Source organism: Triturus cristatus, chromosome 3_2, assembly GCF_964204655.1.
Source record: "Triturus cristatus chromosome 3_2, aTriCri1.1, whole genome shotgun sequence".
NCBI lineage: Eukaryota > Metazoa > Chordata > Amphibia > Caudata > Salamandridae > Triturus > Triturus cristatus.
The window spans coordinates 1,076,637,198-1,076,655,914 of NC_140584.1; positions in this window are offsets into that span (position 1 = coordinate 1,076,637,198).

Genomic DNA, 18,717 nt, shown 5'->3' on the forward strand with positions numbered 1-18,717 from the left:
TCTGTGTTGACAATTGGATGAGATCAAACCATCTTCAGCTAAATGGGGCCAAATCAGAGATTGTGCTTTTTGGAAAAGCCAGTAATTATTGGTCACAGGACTGGTGGCCTTCCGAGCTCGGAATATGCCCTGTTCCAAAGAAAACAGTCCGAAATTTAGGCTTTCAGATGGATGACTGCCTATCCATGCGCAACCATGTTAAGCACGTTATAGGGACCTGCTTCAGCGTCATGCGCAGTGTCAGAAAGGTTTTTAGATGGCTCCCCGTGGAGGCGCGTAAACCCCTGACGCAAGGACTGATTACAAATAGAATAGATTATGGTAACGCTCTACTGTTATCCATAAATGAAGACCTCTTGGACAAACTCCAGGTTCTACAGAACACTGCTGCGAGACTGGTCCTGGACCGTCCATACAGATCATCATCGGTGGCCTGTCTGAATACGCTCCACTGGCTCCCGATTAAAAAACGAATCCATTTCAAAGTATTGTGTCTTACACACAAGTCTATTTACGGAATCGGCCCAAAGTACTGGCGAAAAAAATTGCAATGGTATCAGCCGGCTAGAAGGTTACGTTCTAGTGACGCGGTATTACTAACTCCGCTGAGAATAAACACCGCTAGACAAGGAGGCCGCTCATTTTCCTTTCTTGCACCGGCTCTCTGGAATAAACTACCTCTCCATCTACGCACCATAAAAGAACATGGTAGTTTTCGTAAACAGTTGAAAACCTGGCTATATGTTATTTAGTCTGGTCTTTGCCCTCTTGAGCAGTCTGCAGCGCCATGAGACTCTTTTGAGTGATATGTTGCGCTATATAAATTTCCTTTGATATGATATGATATGATTGCTCTGAGGCACCTTTACCAGTTTGCTAGTTACCACGCACTAAATCTTAAAACCATAGTACCCCCAGATGTGCCTACAGCCAATTATGCAAGGATACACCTTTATAAAAATACAGACCGACTAGCTTGACAAAAGGGTGTTCTCTGATCAAAAATGATAATGGATATTTCAACATTCATGAATATTACAGATTAAATATATTTTGCACAATTTTGAAAGCATCTTGCCTTCAATTATCTCTAACTCATTCTCAGTGGCTTTGACACAAATTCAAAATAAACATTATTTAAGCAACAATAAACATTTCAATAAAATATCATATAAAAGTAAATATTTATATTTTACACCAAGCTACCAAAACACCTTTCAGAACCCTAAACAAAAATGGTTCAACAACACTCCCATTGGAATACACCAACTCAGTCCTGGCAGTATCTTGCAGGACACCCTTACCTTCTCCCACGATCTCTAATACTTTCCCCAGCACACACAGGGTTTAATTTATCTCTGTTTATGTCAGGATTCCTGCGACAGCTCGCCTCGCTTGACTAATTCAATATACCGGCATGACTATTATTTCTCCTAACATGTATGAATCAACAAGTGTCTTGTACCTTGACTTTTGATCATATTACATGCTGTTGGTAATAGCTAGCTGCAGCTGGTGTTCCCCGGTTTGTTTGAAAATGCTTAAAAGCTTTTCAAATGTTTTACCATGCACATGCAAGGTCAGGTTTCTAGCGCCAAAGAAACATCCGGAAAATCCACCAGAATAAGCATCAAGCAACCTGCATAGATGACCTCAATGTGAACCTTTAGGACAACATCCCTCATCTTATTAATCCCCTGCACCTGTTCCTTGCTATAAGCACTTAGAATGCAACCTTTGTGAACATTCTAAAGCACCTTCTATAAGGTACCCTCATCAAGTTAAATATATGTACCTGTTCCTTGTTACAAACAATTAGAATATGACCTTTATGAACATTCTAAAGCAGTCTTATTTAAAGACCGTCCACACTCCTCCCCTTCACCTAGCCTATTTGCCTGCCACTTACCTGTTTCCCGGCTTCCATGACTCTGACTTGCCAGCTCCCTTTACCCTCCTTCTTCGACCTCACCGCAAAGAATGTCCCGCATTAGTCTCGCACTTGGATGGAAAAAAGAACAAGAAGAAAAGAAAAGATGCACTAACAGACTTGATTTTACTACGCACTGAACTCAGTTGCAACATCATGCTGCAAGCAAAGTAACCAGTGCTTTTGTTCAACTAGTACATACTGTTAAGGGCTTGGGTGAAGTTAACCATGGTCAAATTTGCTTGTGGGACTGATGCTGATATCAATTCAAAGAAAGCTTTATTCGACAACTCATGTCATAAAATCATTGAGCATGAAAAACACAGTTAAAACAGTACAAAAGTTAATATCTAGATAAAAATATGTGCAAATAGGCAAAACAGGAATCGGTTCATCCCCATACATAATAGGGTAACGAAGTCAAGTAATAAGAAACAAGAGTAATATGTTTGTCATTTGATCCCTGAGACGTTGGAAAGCATGATAAAGACCACGCTTCATTGTTCAAGACTGGGTACGCTTACACAGTGAAAAGAGGGATTCAGGTTCACTTTTCTATAGATGTTAATTGAGATCGTATATACCACATCCACCTTAGAAACTTTGCCACTGGTATTGCATAACTGTATGAAGGATCGGTGCGTTCAATGGACACTGCAAGATCTAGTACCCATGTTCCTACAAGTCAGCGCCAAACATGCTTTGTGAGGGCCAGAGTAGGAGGGGCAAATAACATGCGAGTATGTTTCTACTAGATCAATGCAAGTGGGGCATTTATTATCACCGGAGGTGGTCCATTTGGTGGTGAAGGACTTTAGTGGTAAACTACCTGCTCTAAATTGAAAGCACAATTTGCGATCAAAGGGCTTTGTAATGGCATCCCAACAGTACTCAAAGCACAACCATGATTTTATATATAAAAAGCTCCCTGTTAAAGAAGTACAATCATGACTTCTAATCGCATCATGTTTAATCAGTTCCAAGTATCTATCCTTTATTGAATCTTTTGGGGGAAACTGGGAGCTAAATGGGGTATCCCACAAGTACCTTAAGCACATTCTGGTCAAGAGACTTCTAATATCACACAGCCAACTGATTTTGTGGAAATGGTCAGTGTCGATGATGTCCCGTAGACCCTCTGCATATGTGGCCAATTCCGGCGTGCACCAGATTCTGCACCAGTATAGAATTGGCCATAACCTGGCTAGATCCTCCAGGGATTTTCTACCTCAATCATTCCACAAAGGGAGAATGAGTGTACTTTGTGGAAGACTTGTTATATCTCTAAGAAACGTGTTCTCTGCTGTTGCTAGCCATGTGAGATTCTCAAGGCCCCATAGTTCTGCGCCCTATAAAACTGAGCTCACCACCTTGGTATTATAAATTTGCAATACTGGACTGAGAGGTTTTGTCAAAGATGCTTTAATTTCCTTTCTTAGGACGCCTGCTAATTACCGATGTTTAAGTTCCCTGACGTTAGTATGTGATGCCCATCTCAGGTCCTTCTGCAGGGTAACGCCCAGATAGACAAATGCATCAAACTGCTCAAGGAGAAGCCCATCCATCATCATTCTACCCTTAAAGGATCTGTGTTAGTTAAAAGTCATGAACTTGGTTTTTGCAGCATTGATTTTTAAACTACGTAAAAGGCAAAATTCTTCGTACCGACACAGTGCACGCTGTAAACCACTAGGAGTTTTAGAAATGATAAGCGTATCATCTGCGAACATTAAAATCTGGATATTTTTACCAGCTAAAACAGGTGCGTCGGTGTGAATGGCAGCTAAAAGGTTGTGACTTCATTAATAAAAAGTGAGAATAATGTGGAAGCCATTACACATCCTTAGACCCCAGGAAAGGGGTCTGTCTTATTAACATGCACCCGACAGTGGATTTGGGCATAGTTTGCCTCATGGAGGCGGGCAATGAGGGAGAGTAAATCGGGAAAACATCCCCATCTCTTGCAGTGCCGCCCATAGTTTATTCCGTGATACCAGGTCAAATGCTGGTTTGAGGTCGACAAAACCAAAGGGGATGATGGACGGAGTGTTGAACTATGCACGCACTCACCCCCAGTCAACTGATCTGGGTTTAATCCATCATCATTCTTTAGCTCACTCCGCCACCCCAGTTCAGACATGGCCATATGCAAATCAGTGTAACACTGTGCCTGATGGCAACAGTCCAGCCCGAACTGCCAAGCCATGTCTTCTCTGGACCTGAAACAAGCATCCTGGGACCGGTTTCTGGCTAATCAGCTGTCATCAGCCAGGCTAGCTTGAATCCAGTGGCAAAGTGAGCAAGGGACCCACGTCTGGGCACACCCTGCCAACTTAGGGTGAACAAAGCAAAACCAAAGGGGATGCTGCCCTTGCCGAGCACTATAGTCCACCAATATTTTGAAACAAATCGAAAGACCTGGTCAATAGTGCTTATATGGGTCCTAAAACCTGCCTGAATAGGGCTAAGGATGTTGTTCTCATCTATCCATACTTGAGCCTTTGCCAGGACAAGCCGTGCCCCCACTTTTTGTATTGAGTCTATTAGACTTATTGGCCTGTAATTTCCTGGCAGAGATGTGTCTCCTTTTTTGTATACTGGGATGGTTTCTGCCCCTCGCCAAGTATCCAGGATGGGGGTGCCATGAGCGAGAGTGTTAGCTAATACAGTATATATCTAGTCCATTTGGACTTGCCCTGCAAGAAAATATCAGCTGGAACACTGCCAATACCCGGTGCTCGCCCTTCTGTCTGATCAAATACTTTATCATTAGAATGAAAGTGAATCAGTAGAGGATCACTATCCTCTATATCATCAATAGCGTACTGTGAAGTGAAGGGTTTTACCCACACGCCAGTTTCAACATAGTTTTCTGGGGGCAGTGCAACTCTTCCCCTACCCCATTTTACCAGGTTCCAAAAGCTTTGAGCATTATTACTGCTACAAGCCTGTTTTAAATCCTGCCATCTGTTCTCGTCCCAGGATTTTTTCACTATTAGCATTGCCTTCTTGTAAATTGTCCTCGCAATTCGTACTCTAGCCAAGTCACCTGATCTAATTGCCTTCCCCAGGGCACCACAGGCTTGTTTGCACTTTTTGTTATACCAGTGGTGCCTTGGCTGGATGCATTTCACCTTGGCCTTAGAGGGTCTTTGAAAATAGGAATGCATTTTGGTTAATATGAGTTGTGCAACAGCGTTATTTCTTTAAGTGGCTTGGAGTTAAGGAGAGGTCTCCATTTCTGTTAACATATTTTCTACATTGCAGGTTATAGAGGACAGTATTTCCGGGCATTCTACGATCATGGGCCATTTGACTCACCGCATATCGTTTGAAAGGGGCAAGTCGCCTGTGGTAGGGGAATTATGGGTTTGGGCTTGTGCGTGTAATTCCCAGAACACGAACCTAGAGTAGAGTGGGACATGATCACTCTATATGTGTGCCCACACGACCATGTCCTTGAGGGTATGCCATAGATTCAGGCTAATTAGGAGATAAACAATGTGACTTGAGTGGTGTCCGTTATTAAACGTGTTTGCCACGTGCCTGTTGGAGATGGATCTACCTTTGACTGCCCTTAAACCATATTCTAGACATAGGGTTTTCAGTTGAATGGCTGCTTCTGTCCATCTTTTAATTGGGGGTATTTCCAAGTGTGGAATACCCCACAGCTCATCCTCCTTCCCCGCCAGGTCACTTTCTTCACTATCAAGTGGTTTGAACATTGAGTTTACGTCCCCCGCTATAGAACCAGAGGCATCCCAGGAAAGATTATGTAAGAACTCGCCTAAGGCAAGGATAGTTTCTGGGCAAACACAAGTAGGTGATGGACGGAGTGCTGAAATTTTTCAGACACTCACCCCCAGTCACAGATCTGGGTTGAATCTATCATCGTTCTTTAGCTCACTTCACCACCCCAGTTCAGACACAGCTATGTGCAAATCAGTCTTCACCCTGTGCCTCATGGGAACAGTCCATCCCGAATTGGATAGTTTATGAACTTCGCCCACCGCTGTGGCCTCTCGCATATACATTAAATTATATCAATATTTCCATAGGGGCCACACACCAGCCTTATTGCGATGATGTCATTACTTTCTGTTGGTAATGCCAGTATCTTAAGGCCAATATCCTGCCTAATCCAGAGTGTGAGACCCCACAATGGATGACCCTTTTTATCCTGGGTAGCCTGCATATAATAATTTAGATACTCCGGGTGATGGAGTGGTTCTATGGACCAGGTTCCTTGAAAAACGCAGATCTCAAACTTTTCAATGAAGGTATTCTAATCCGGGGTGGCACCCTTAGACTTCAGCCCGGCAATATTTCAGGATAAAACTGTTATGCTATGTGATGTTAAATGCAGATCTGGTGTTGGTCCATCCCTAGATATTATGGTCCCTGGTGTATGGCCTATCACACTCTCTGCTCTAATAGAACAGCTCATCTCGGGTGGAGAATTTGCTTCAGGGAAGGATTCAATAGGCTCGCTAATAGACGCTAGTTTAGCGACCTGGGTACTGACAGCAGGGGGGGGGGGTAGGGAAAACCTTCAATGTATCTCTCTAAGAGGAGACGCACTGGTTTAGGCTGTTACAGAATAAGCAAGGATCAACTCACTTGCCTTTTCTGGAAGGTTGTATTTGAGACGAATGTTGGTAGAGGGGAGGTGTTGAGTAAGTAGATCGAAGGCTACCAGGTTTTTTAACAAGATCTCGGTGAGACAAGGTGAGTGCAATGGCATCAGTGGCTGTTCCTGAGAAAAAGTGTCTTTTAGCCCCGACTATGTTGTCCCTTATTACAGACCGGTATCCCCTCACTCGCCGGATCCAGTGAGTGAATTTGCTAATCAAAGTGCCCTCATCCTCTTTGTGAAAACTGAGGGGAAGCTTTGGTACATTAACCACGTATACTGTCCGCTTCAAGGCGGGGGACCTATCAGTGCCATGAGTAGCGGGGCTCATAATTGTCTGCAGGAGAGCGGGACTGGATCGAAAACTCCGGGCATGATTCAAAGTAGTGAGTTGCCGAGAGCCAGCTCTGTTATGATCTACTCCACCTGGATGTCTAAAATCTCGGTGGGTGGCCTTAGCGCTTGACGTTGTTTTACTACTGTTGCTACCTCCAATGTTATTACACTGAGGTTCCCCTGTTATCAGATGAGGACAAACCGACCCCCGTCGTTGTTTACTGGGCTGATTGTTTTGGATCCTAGGTGTTTCCTGACAAATTGAACATCACTGAGTACCTTGCTGAAGGATTCAAAGAGACTACCCACAGCTGCTTTGAGCGCTCTAATTTCATCTAGAAGGTCAATTAGGCTGGTAATGATCTTTGCATAGGCACCTCATTATATATATAAATTGTTTGGGCCGAAGGCGTGCCTAAGGCAAGCCCGTCTGCGCCCGTCTGTGCCAGTCCGCGCCCAACTGGGCCCAGGGGCCAGAACCCCTGGTTCTCCAACGAGAAAAACACGTTTTTATTCGGCAGACCAACTGTATGACCTTAGAGGGACTTTGGCACAGGAATGCTATCACATTATTGCGCCAGCCATTGTAAGCAGTAAATGCCCTCATTGTTCATTTGATCTAGATCCCCAGGTCTCAGCAGTAACTATTCCTTCCCACCAGACTGCTTTCAAAATGTGCCTGCTAAATTGCCATTTGATGCCCAAGCATGCAATTGAAATCCAGTCAATTCTGGAAGAAGAAGACCCGGATGCCATGTTTCTTACGGAAACATGGCTTACCAACTCACTAGATCCGGTAGTGGTCCAGGCACTTTCTCAAGGCTATTTGATCCAGAGGCAAGATTGGGAATTAAATAGAGGAGGTGGCCTGGCCATTATTTATAAAAATGGATTAAATTGTCGGATCACAACAGGCCTGATTCCTGACTGTGAATGTCTCTCTTTTGCAATGGGTTTCTCCCACACTTGCACCTTCTCCGGGGTCCTAATTTATCGACCTCCAAGAGCTATTGGCCACTTCAAAAGAGACCTACCCGAGATAATACCTAAATCAGTCAGCTCTCTTCTGAACTTCTCCATATTAGGTGACTTGAATATCCATTTCGATGATATCTCTTAACCTGCTATGGAGGAAATGACCGATAGCTTGGGTGCTCTCCTACTTAATTTGAAAGTAACCGGACCCATGCATCAAAAGGCCATTTACTCGACCCTATCTTTTTCAACATTAACAATCTTGTGGAAAAGCCTATCCCAATGTATTGGTTGCATCACCATATGATACCCTTCTCATGGAGCCGCTCGGCTGGTGATCCGCCATTGGAACCGGTAAAAAAGTTGAGTCGTAATTGGGCTAAACTTCCTACTGAGTCTTTGATGCTTACTCTCAGTAACACCCGACCGGTGTTTGAGGATGACCCAGAATCCGCCAATAACAAGTTTAATTAATGGCTCGAATCCTCCTTAGACCTGGTGGCTCCTAAAAAATGGACAACCAATAAGAAGGGTTCTAAGAGGATACCATGGTACACGCCTAAGCTCAGAGAGCTGAATCAACAATGTAAATGACTGGTGAGATGTTGGAGGAAAGATTTGTCCAACGTTAAGAAGACTGAATACAGAGAGGCAACTATAACCTACAAGTTAGAAATCAGAAGGGCCCAATCCTCATACTACGGAACAAGGATTACATCAGCCTCAAATTCCCTCGTGAAATTTTTTAAATTGTCAAATCTCTTCTCAACCCTCCTTCCCCATCTCTGCCCTCTGATGATATTTTAGGATGCTGCAATAATCTGGCAGAATTCTTTTTTTAAAAAAAATCAAGATATTTATTTGGCATTTTCTCCGGCCGCTGCCCCCCCTTAACGCCCCACCGGTGGAAAACCGGTCAAAATTACACGACAGTTCTTTGGCGGTTATTCCCCTCCCCGGACATGAAATCCTTGAAAATTGATTTCAATAAACTAAAAATAGACTCCCCCAGAGATATGGGCCCCCACAATGTTCTGAACCAGGCCTTTGAGACAGTCTCTCCTACCATTCTGGACCTCATCAACCTCTTATTCTCCTCGGGGCTCGTACCCCCTCTGTGGAAACGAGCCATGGTCAGAGCACTTCTTAAAAAACCGGGCTTGGACCCAGAAATATTTCCAAATTACCGGCCGATCTCGCTTTTACCAGGGATCGCAAAAGTTGAGGAAAAGCATGTCAATTCCATTCTTTCCACCTTCTTGGAGAAAAATGACTGCCTTCATCCCTCACAAACCGGTTTCAGACCCCAGCAGGGTACGGAGACCACCCTGCTGGTAGTAGTAGAGGAAGCCAGAACAATTCTAGATATCGGTGGCTCTGCAGCAATTGCCCTCTTCGACCTAAGCGCTGCATTTGACACAGTCAATCATCAATTGTTGATTTTAAGGCTCAGAGAGGTAGGAGTGTCTGGAATTGCACTCAAGTGGTTGGAGTCCTTCTTAGACGGATGATCATTTCAAGTCTTTGAGGATAACTCCATCTCCAAAAGTATGCCGCTGAGTTGCAGGGTCTCTCAGGGCTCGTTCCTGAGCCACACGCTTTTTAATATTTATATGAGCCCCCTGGCTGAGGTTGTCAAGCCCTTTGGCATACAGATTGTTACCTATGCGGATGACATACAATTGATTGTCTCCTTAAACCAATCGGAGAATGGCACAACTAATCTGGCCGGCTGTCTGGAAAAAGTGTCCGCATGGATGGAAGGATCATATTTCAAACTGAATGGAGCTAAAACTGATCTGATGTTCTTGGGCAAACCCTTCCCCCTGGACTTCAGCTCTTTATGGCCCAAGGGTGTGGATATCACGCCTCCTCCAAAAGAGAAAATCAAAAGCCTTGGCATTTGGCTAGACCACAATCTAAACATGAAGGAGCAATCTTGAAAGGAAGCAGGGACCTGCTATGGAATACGGAAGATGATTAGGAAAATCCTCCCCCTGTTGCCTCTCAATGCCAGGAGATTGTTGGTTCAAGCTCTGATTCTCTCGCGCCTTGATTATGCCAACGCTCTCTATTTATGCTCCCCATGCTCAATGATTAGGAAGCTACAGACTGTTCAAAACTGTGCAGCTCTCCTCCTTCTACAGACCCCCAATAGGGAATCAGCGCATTCATTAATAGCTTCTCTCCATTGGCTTCCGGTTGCTGAGATAGTTCAGTTCAAGGCTCTATGCATCGTACACAAAACTCTATCCTCAAAGGGCCCACCAATTCTGCAATTCATCATCTCTCCCTACCGTCCCAGTAGATCCTTGCGCTCTGGGAAAAAACACCTGGCAGCAGTCCCAAGGATATATAGGTCTAGGAGTGGGGGATGACTTTTCTCCTACAACGAATCCAAACGTTGGAACCAACTTACCAATGACATCCGCCTAGAACAGGATTTTCTGTCCTTCCGAAGACAGCTAAAAACCTTTTTATTCCCTGTTGTTTAATGTCCGTTTGTGAAGGCTTTGTTCCTAAGTGCTGGGAACCCTTCTGGTAGCCATGCGCTCTACAAATGCCAATTCATTCATTCATTCATTTAGATGGGAGATCGCACATAGAGCTAGATTGACATCCTTATATGGGTATCTATTTGCCTCTATACTCCCCTTTTTGTGCCCCACTTCCCAAGTTGAGAGTCTTGACAGGTGAATCTATGTGATCTGTGAGTGGAGCAAAGCTATTACTGCAGGAGAATAAAGACAGATCATCTACAGACGCTTGCGCATCAATGTCTTCTCTATGTGTACAGGGATACTTAGGGGAATTGCTTGTTGGATTTGGACCAAGGAGGCCCTCGCAATCGGACAACAGATGGTCAATACGGTCTAACACCCCTCCCCCAGTGACCGAGCTCAAGGTCAATGTTCTCTTCTTTGCCTTCTTTTTGGAGACTTCCTTCGGGCCCCCCCAGTGAATTTGTGCTTTCCCATTATAGATCTGTCTCTCAGCGCACAGGTGGGAGCACACACAAATTGACAGTACAGTCAACAAAATGACCACTTAGGAAGACAAAAGTTATTCAAGGGAGTGCTTCCTTGGTACAGTACCTTTGCCTTGTTGTAAATAACTGTAGGAGGAGAGGAGCTGGAACGAGATGACAGGGGGGTGGCCCAGCCCAGCCTCTTCCTGGCTCTGACTGGCGCAAATGGGCCTGCCCTTGGCCCTGGCTTTGCCCGGGCACGGCACAGGCGTGTCAGCGCGCGACCCACGCTGCGGGAGCCCTGAGCTGGTTAAATGCGCCATCCAGCACGTGCTGGGCGTCGGTGGCAACTGCCGCAAAGGTGCCTGGAACCTGAAGTCCTGGTCCCCCCTGGAGTGGCAGGCAGGCAAGTCGGGCGAAGTGAGCACTGACGGGCTATTCACTACAGTTTCGAGAACTTTGATGAAGGGATCTCTACTGACAATCTAAATGAAAATAAAACAACAACAGAACTAAAGATTGGTTGAGATTTGAAAAGCTTTCGTGAGGTGATACTTTAAGGGATAGAGTTATTACTAGACTAAAGCCTTATTATTTGTTTATTTATAGGTACCATATCTGCCGGTGCCATTCATCTGACTGGTGTGAATGCCTGCTGCAGTGTTGCAGGTAAGTAGACGATCCACAGAATCCTCTACGTCAGACGAACTTCATGGTAGGACTGGGCATGCGCATGCAGTCCTACACAACGTACGTCTGACATAGGGAATTCTGCAGGACCACGGCGAGTAGGAGGAGGGCAGCCCGAAGACGCTGTGATAAAGGTAAGTTAGTTTTATTTGCTTTAATTTTTATTTTTATTTGATAAATATTTATTTGAGGGGGGGTGGAGGCGCGGAGGAGAGCTCCACTGAGTTTTTGCCCAAATCCGTGGAGCTCCACGTGGAGCAACTCCGCCTGCTCCGCTAGGGGTTATTGGTCAGCACCTTTGCAAGAATTTTAGCTTCACTATTTATTAGGGATAATATCTTATAAGATTCGCATTTAGTTGCCGGCTTTCCTGGTTTTAGCAGAGAGGTAATCATTGCTTTTCCTCATGGACGGAGGGAGAACGCTGACTTACCTAGACTCATCATACACTTTTTTTTAGCATAGGGGCTAGTTGGTCTACATAAGTCTTATAAAATTTGGCCGGTAGGCGATCCGGTCCAGGAGCTCGACCGGATTTCAGCTGCCTTATTTCAGTATTGATCTTGTCCTCCTCCAGAGGCGCAGACAAGAAGTCTCTCTACACCTTTCCTAGCAATCCGAGGGACACGTCCTCCAAATATGGGATTAAATTAATCCGCTGTTGTCTTCGCATAGTGTAGAGAGTGGAGTATTAGGCTGTGAACGTTGTAGCAGGTCAGATGTATCTCTATGACTCCAGTCATCGGAGTCTTGAATCTCCAGTACGTAATTCGAGAACCGGGGCTTGCGAATTTTATCCACTAATGCCTTTCCGGGTTGTTCTCCCTCACCCTATTTACGAGCTGTAAAATATTTACCCAAAATAGCACTTCGCGATCTGCCGTACATATGTATTCCGCCAGTTTCTCTCAGAGGACTTTCTGTTTGTCTCCATCTGGGGTAGAGCTAATTTCTGGTTCAAGCTGTTTCCATTCTGTTTCTAGTCTGAGAAGCACATTCCAAATGTCCCATAGTATTCAGGTTCCTTTCACTATGCAAAAACCTTGTATTGTGACCTTCAAGGCCTCCCAAACCGTAGTCATGTGATTGACTGTTCCAATATTAATTTGAAAAAAATCAGATATCTCCTAGCTCATTTCCGTGTTTAATAATGGTGTCGGTGTAAGTCTCCAGCTCCTGTAGGATGCATTTGTATCTGGTAGAGTTAGTGTCATTTGTGGAGAGTGATCTAAATATGTTTTTGCCAGGTGTTCAACCATGGTAATCCAAGGACCCACCCCTCTAGAAACTAACCAATAATCAAGACTGGACCAAGTGGAGTGCACCGCCGAATGGTGTGTGCCTTCCTTAGCAGTAGGGTGGAGATGTCACCAGACATCTCCTAAGCCGTGCCCCGCAACTATCCCTTGTATCTGGATTTGGGCAGTAGTGTAGTGGTGGGGCAGAGGATGCGATCTATCTTGCTGCGGCTCCAGTGTTATATTAAAATCTCCTCCCCATATCGCATATGTGGATCCTATATAATATCTTTCCCCCTAGCCTAGTGAAGAATGTAAGGTCATCAGTATTAGGGCCATAAAAGCTTACAAGTGTGACCGATATGGGGAATAGTCTGCCCCACATGACAAGGCGTGTACTTCTTGATAAATATTGCGTGCCTCTTGCATAGGTAGAGTAGGATGCAAAGCCCTGGTGTTCTGCCCAACATGAGTCGAAAACAGGGATGCTGTAAGAGCTAAGGTGCGTTTCCTGCAGCATCGCAATTTCGATATTGTGCCTGTCTAAGTAAGCCAGTGTCTATCTTCACTTGCATGGGTTGCCGAGTCCCCAAACATTCTAGGTTAATAATTGCAATTTTAGAGGACGCAGAGGTTTTTATCACAGTAGTGAGAAGGGGAATCCTTGATTCATGAAGTAAATATGTAGCGTCAAGATACTTATGGACACATACATAATTGTGGTACATTATATCACTTTGTTTGTATTCCCCAAATTTTGGTTCCATCCCCACCCTCTCCCACAACAGCAACTCAAACTTGCCGGAATCACATATAAACGCCCCTGAAAGTTTATCTTAACTGGAGCATAAATCAGGGCATCACAACTCTCTCCTCCACATTGGTGGTGAAGTGTCGTTAGGGGGAGGGTGCCCGGGTGTCATGATAGTCCCAATACTCTGTTCATCTCTATATTTCAGAGAGCTGCCATGGTGGTCTGCAATCAGTATAAAGGCCGCATTGCGTCCATGAGTGATGCTGTTATTTCCCGTGCTCACTACGCCACTGGAGTCAAGCTATCCTGGCTGATGACGGCTGATAGCCAGAAACCGGTCCTAGGATGCTTGATTCCGGTCCAGGGAAGACATGGCTTGGCAGTTCGGGCTGGACTCTTCCCATGAGGCACAGGGTCAAGACTGATTTGCATATGGCCATGTCTGAACTGGGGTGGCGTAGTGGGCAAAAGAATGATAGATTTAACCCAGATCTCTTGACTGGGGGAGAATGTCTGCATTGTCAGCATTCCGTCCATCATTTGTTTGTTGTAACGCTTTTCGCCCTAAGTGGGATGGGTATGCCCAGACGTGGGTCCCGTGCTCACGCCACTGGAGTCAAGCTATCCTGGCTGATGATGGCTGATAGCCAGAAACCGGTCATAGGATGCTTGATTCCGGTCCAGGGAAGACATGGCTTGGCAGTTCGGGCTGGACTGTTCCCATGAGGCACAGGGTCAAGACTGATTTGCATATGGCCATGTCTGAAGTGGGGTGGTGTAGTGGGCAAAAGAACGATGGATTTTACCCAGATCTCTTGACTGGGGGAGAATGTCTGCATTGTCAGCATTCCGTCCATCATTTGTTTGTTGTAACGCTTTTCGCCCTAAGTGGGATGGGTATGCCCAGACGTGGGTCCCGTGCTCACTACGCCACTGGAGTCAAGCTATCCTGGCTGATGACGGCTGATAGCCAGAAACCGGTCCTAGGATGCTTGATTCCGGTCCAGGGAAGACATGGCTTGGCAGTTCGGGCTGGACTGTACCCATGAGGCACAGGGTCAAGACTGATTTGCATATGGCCATGTCTGAACTGGGGTGGCGTAGTGGGCAAAAGAACGATGGATTTAACCCAGATCTATTGACTGGGGGAGAATGTCTGCATTGTCAGCATTCCGTCCATCATTTGTTTGTTGTAACGCTTTTCGCCCTAAGTGGGATGGGTATGCCCAGACGTGGGTCCCGTGCTCACTTCGCCACTGGAGTCAAGCTATCCTGGATGATGACGGCTGATAGCCAGAAACCGGTCCTAGGATGATTGATTCCGGTCCAGGGAAGACATGGCTTGGCAGTTCGGGCTGGACTGTTCCCATGAGGCACAGGGTCAAGACTGATTTGCATATGGCCATGTCTGAACTGAGGTGGCGTAGTGGGCAAAAGAACGATGGATTTAACCCAGATCTCTTGACCTGGGGAGAATGTCTGCATTGTCAGCATTCCGTCCATCGTTTGTTTGTTGTAACGCTTTTCGCCCTAAGTGGGATGGGTATGCCCAGACGTGGGTCCCGTGCTCACTATGCCACTGGAGTCAAGCTATTCTGGCTGAGGACGGCTGATAGCCAGAAACCGGTCCTAGAATGCTTGATTCCGGTCCAGGGAAGACATGGCTTGGCAGTTCGGGCTGGACTGTTCCCATGAGGCACAGGGTCAAGACTGATTTGCATATGGCCTTGTCTGAACTGGGGTGGCGTAGTGGGCAAAAGAACAATGGATTTAACCCAGATCTCTTGACTGGGGGAGAATGTCTGCATTGTCAGCATTCCGTCCATCATTTGTTTGTTGTAACGCTTTTCGCCCTAAGTGGGATGGGTATGCCCAGACGTGGGTCCCGTGCTCACTACGCCACTGGAGTCAAGCTATCCTGTCTGATGACGGCTGATAGCCAGAAACCGGTCCTAGGATGCTTGATTCCGGTCCAGGGAAGACATGGCTTGGCAGTTCGGGCTGGACTGTTCCCATGAGGCACAGGGTCAAGACTGATTTGCATATGGCCATGTCTGAACTGGGGTGGCGTAGTGGGCAAAAGAACGATGGATTTAACCCAGATCTCTTGACTGGGGGAGAATGTCTGCATTGTCAGCATTCCGTCCATCATTTGTTTGTTGTAACGCTTTTCGCCCTAAGTGGGATGGGTATGCCCAGACGTGGGTCCCGTGCTCACTACGCCACTGGAGTCAAGCTATCCTGGCTGATGATGGCTGATAGCCAGAAACCGGTCCTAGGATGCTTGATTCCGGTCCAGGGAAGACATGGCTTGGCAGTTCGCGCTGGACTGTTCCCATGAGGCACAGGGTCAAGACTGATTTGCATATGGCCATGTCTGAACTGGGGTGGCATAGTGGGCAAAAGAACGATGGATTTAACCCAGATCTCTTGACTGGGGGAGAATGTCTGCATTGTCAGCATTCCGTCCATCATTTGTTTGTTGTAACGCTTTTCGCCCTAAGTGGGATAGGTATGCCCAGACGTGGGTCCCTTGCTCACTACGCCACTGTAGTCAAGCTATCCTGGCTGATGACGGCTGATAGCCAGAAACTGGTCCTAGGATGCTTGATTCCGGTCCAGGGAAGACATGGCTTGGCAGTTCGGGCTGGACTGTTCCCATGAGGCACAGGGTCAAGACTGATTTGCATATGGCCATGTCTGAACTGGGGTGGCGTAGTGGGCAAAAGAACGATGGATTTAACCCAGATCTCTTGACTGGGGAAGAATGTCTGCATTGTCAGCATTCTGCCCATCATTTGTTTGTTGTAACGCTTTTCGCCCTAATTGGGATGGGTATGCCCAGACGTGGGTCCCGTGCTCACTACGCCACTGGAGTCAAGCTATCCTGGCTGATGACGGCTGATACCCAGAAACCGGTCCTAGGATGCTTGATTCCGGTCCAGGGAAGACATGGCTTGGCAGTTCGGGCTGGACTGTTCCCATGAGGCACAGGGTCAAGACTGATTTGCATATGGCCATGTCTGAACTGGGGTGGCGTAGTGGGCAAAAGAACGATGGATTTAACCCAGATCTCTTGACTGGGGGAGAATGTCTGCATTGTCAGCATTCCGTCCATCATTTGTTTGTTGTAACGTTATTTCTTTATATAGCACAGTATCGCAGTTACATGCCACTAATGTAGAAACCATAGATGTTAATGTCTCTCAAACATTCTGTGTCCTTCCGCCCATGGTTGCCTTTACTCCCACACCGGTGATGTTGCTCGTGAAGGCCGATTTGTCGAGTTCTTGATAGTTTCTCTTCATGAACACATTTTAGGAAGTCTTCTACTTGCTGCGGGTTGACAAAGAAGTGCTGTTTTCCTTGATGAGTAATTCTGAGGCATGCTGGATACATCAGAGCATAGTCAATCTGTGCTTGTCTTAGTTTTCTTTTCACTGGAACTAACTTCTTCCTTGCTTCTTGAACTGCGATACTAAAGTCTAGGCACATTGCAAATTTGTTTACGTCAACCACTAGTTGTCTCTTCTCTCTGGCCATTCGCAACCCCGTGTCATGGTCGTAATAGTTCAAGAGCCTCACAATTATCTGTAGTGGGGGGGTCCCAGGGGGTGGTGGTGGCCCCAGTGATCGGTGTGCTCTCTCCACCACCATATATGGGGGAAACACATCGGCCCAAACCAGCCCGCAGCATCTATTCCACATATTCCTCCATCCGTCCTGTATTCCTGCTGATGGGAGAGTTCCTGCATGAGGTCCACCCAATAGCAACTTTGGCGACCCATCAAGCATGTAGCCCTGCCTTCTTTGGTAATGCCTTGTAGTATTGAATGCTATGGGCATCACTGTGTCTGAAAGAGCATAAAGCTCCGTAGTAAACCGCTACCTCAGTCAATGTTTCACTGGGCCTATTGAGGAGTGGCAGGCCTTCGTGGCGATAGTAGTCCCCTGCGCATTTGCAGTCCATATGTGGATGCAGTATAGACTAGGTGCTTTGTTTTGAACTGCTATTAGCCTTGCACCCCTCCTTACCTCCTATTTCAGTCACGCTTCCAATGGGGGGGAAGAGGGAGGTCTCTTTGCTCCAAGGCACCGCTGGCTAGATTAGCTTCCCGTCGCACGGCCACAGTGGTGTTGGAAGTCTTGCCAATCTCAGGTCACGCCGTATGAGTGATGCTGGCCTGCCTGCCAACACATCCGGTCTAAGGCCTTCTAGTGTTTGAGAGGTGGGCCCACATCACTCCAGGCCGCCGTGGGCTAACGTTGCTTCTACCTCAGTGGTGCACTGCTTCGCTCCGTGCCCAAATGACACCCAGTGCATGTTACAGCTGCATCCCATGGATTCAGCACTCCTGTGCACCATGTCTCGCCGCACTCGACGCCGAGCACTTGGAGCTCATCGCTATTATTTTTCAGTGTTGCTAATATCGAGTATTGGGGATGATATTGCCGGAAATATGTCACAGGCCTCCGGAGCCTCACGGTTGTGCGGCCATCTTGCATGTGTGCCACCTAGCGCCCCCAGCATCTTTGATTCTACACACTCTCTCCATACCAAACTCCTTTCCCATGGGATTTGCCACCTACCATCGCTGCATCATTGGAAGCATCTAGGATCCAAGTAGGTGGCTTAAGACAGTTTATGTGGGTTGATGCTCCTTGCAACTGCTTATGGCTGCCCCTAAAGACAAATCAGAAATGTGGGTGTTCCCTGACTCTTGAGGAACACCACAGCAGGTAAGTGCCTGTTTTTTTTTTTATAATTAAATTAGGGAGGGTGGAGGGGCCGGCTAACTCTGCTCCGCTACAGAGTCGGAGTTGTGCCTGAACTCCACGTTCTCAATGGAGCACGAAGTAGGCAAAATTCTATAAACTCCACTGGTGGAGCCGAGTTCTTCACCCGGGGTTAGTCAGGATGAGCAAGGGGCCAAATTAACAGGGAATCCCCCACCCATTTTCCTGATTTTTACTAATTGCACCATTGCCATTTTATCTAAGGTTGCCGTCAATGGTGACTCCCAAGAATTGAAAGGCACTTCGGGGTGCTCTAGAGTAAAATGGCTCATGGGAATTAAGAAAAGTAAACAACCCATTATGAAATGCAGGTCTAATAAATTAAGGTTTGCAAGTGTCCAGGAGGAGTCTGCATCTCCTGATCATCCAATAAATGCTGAAATATTGAATAATGTT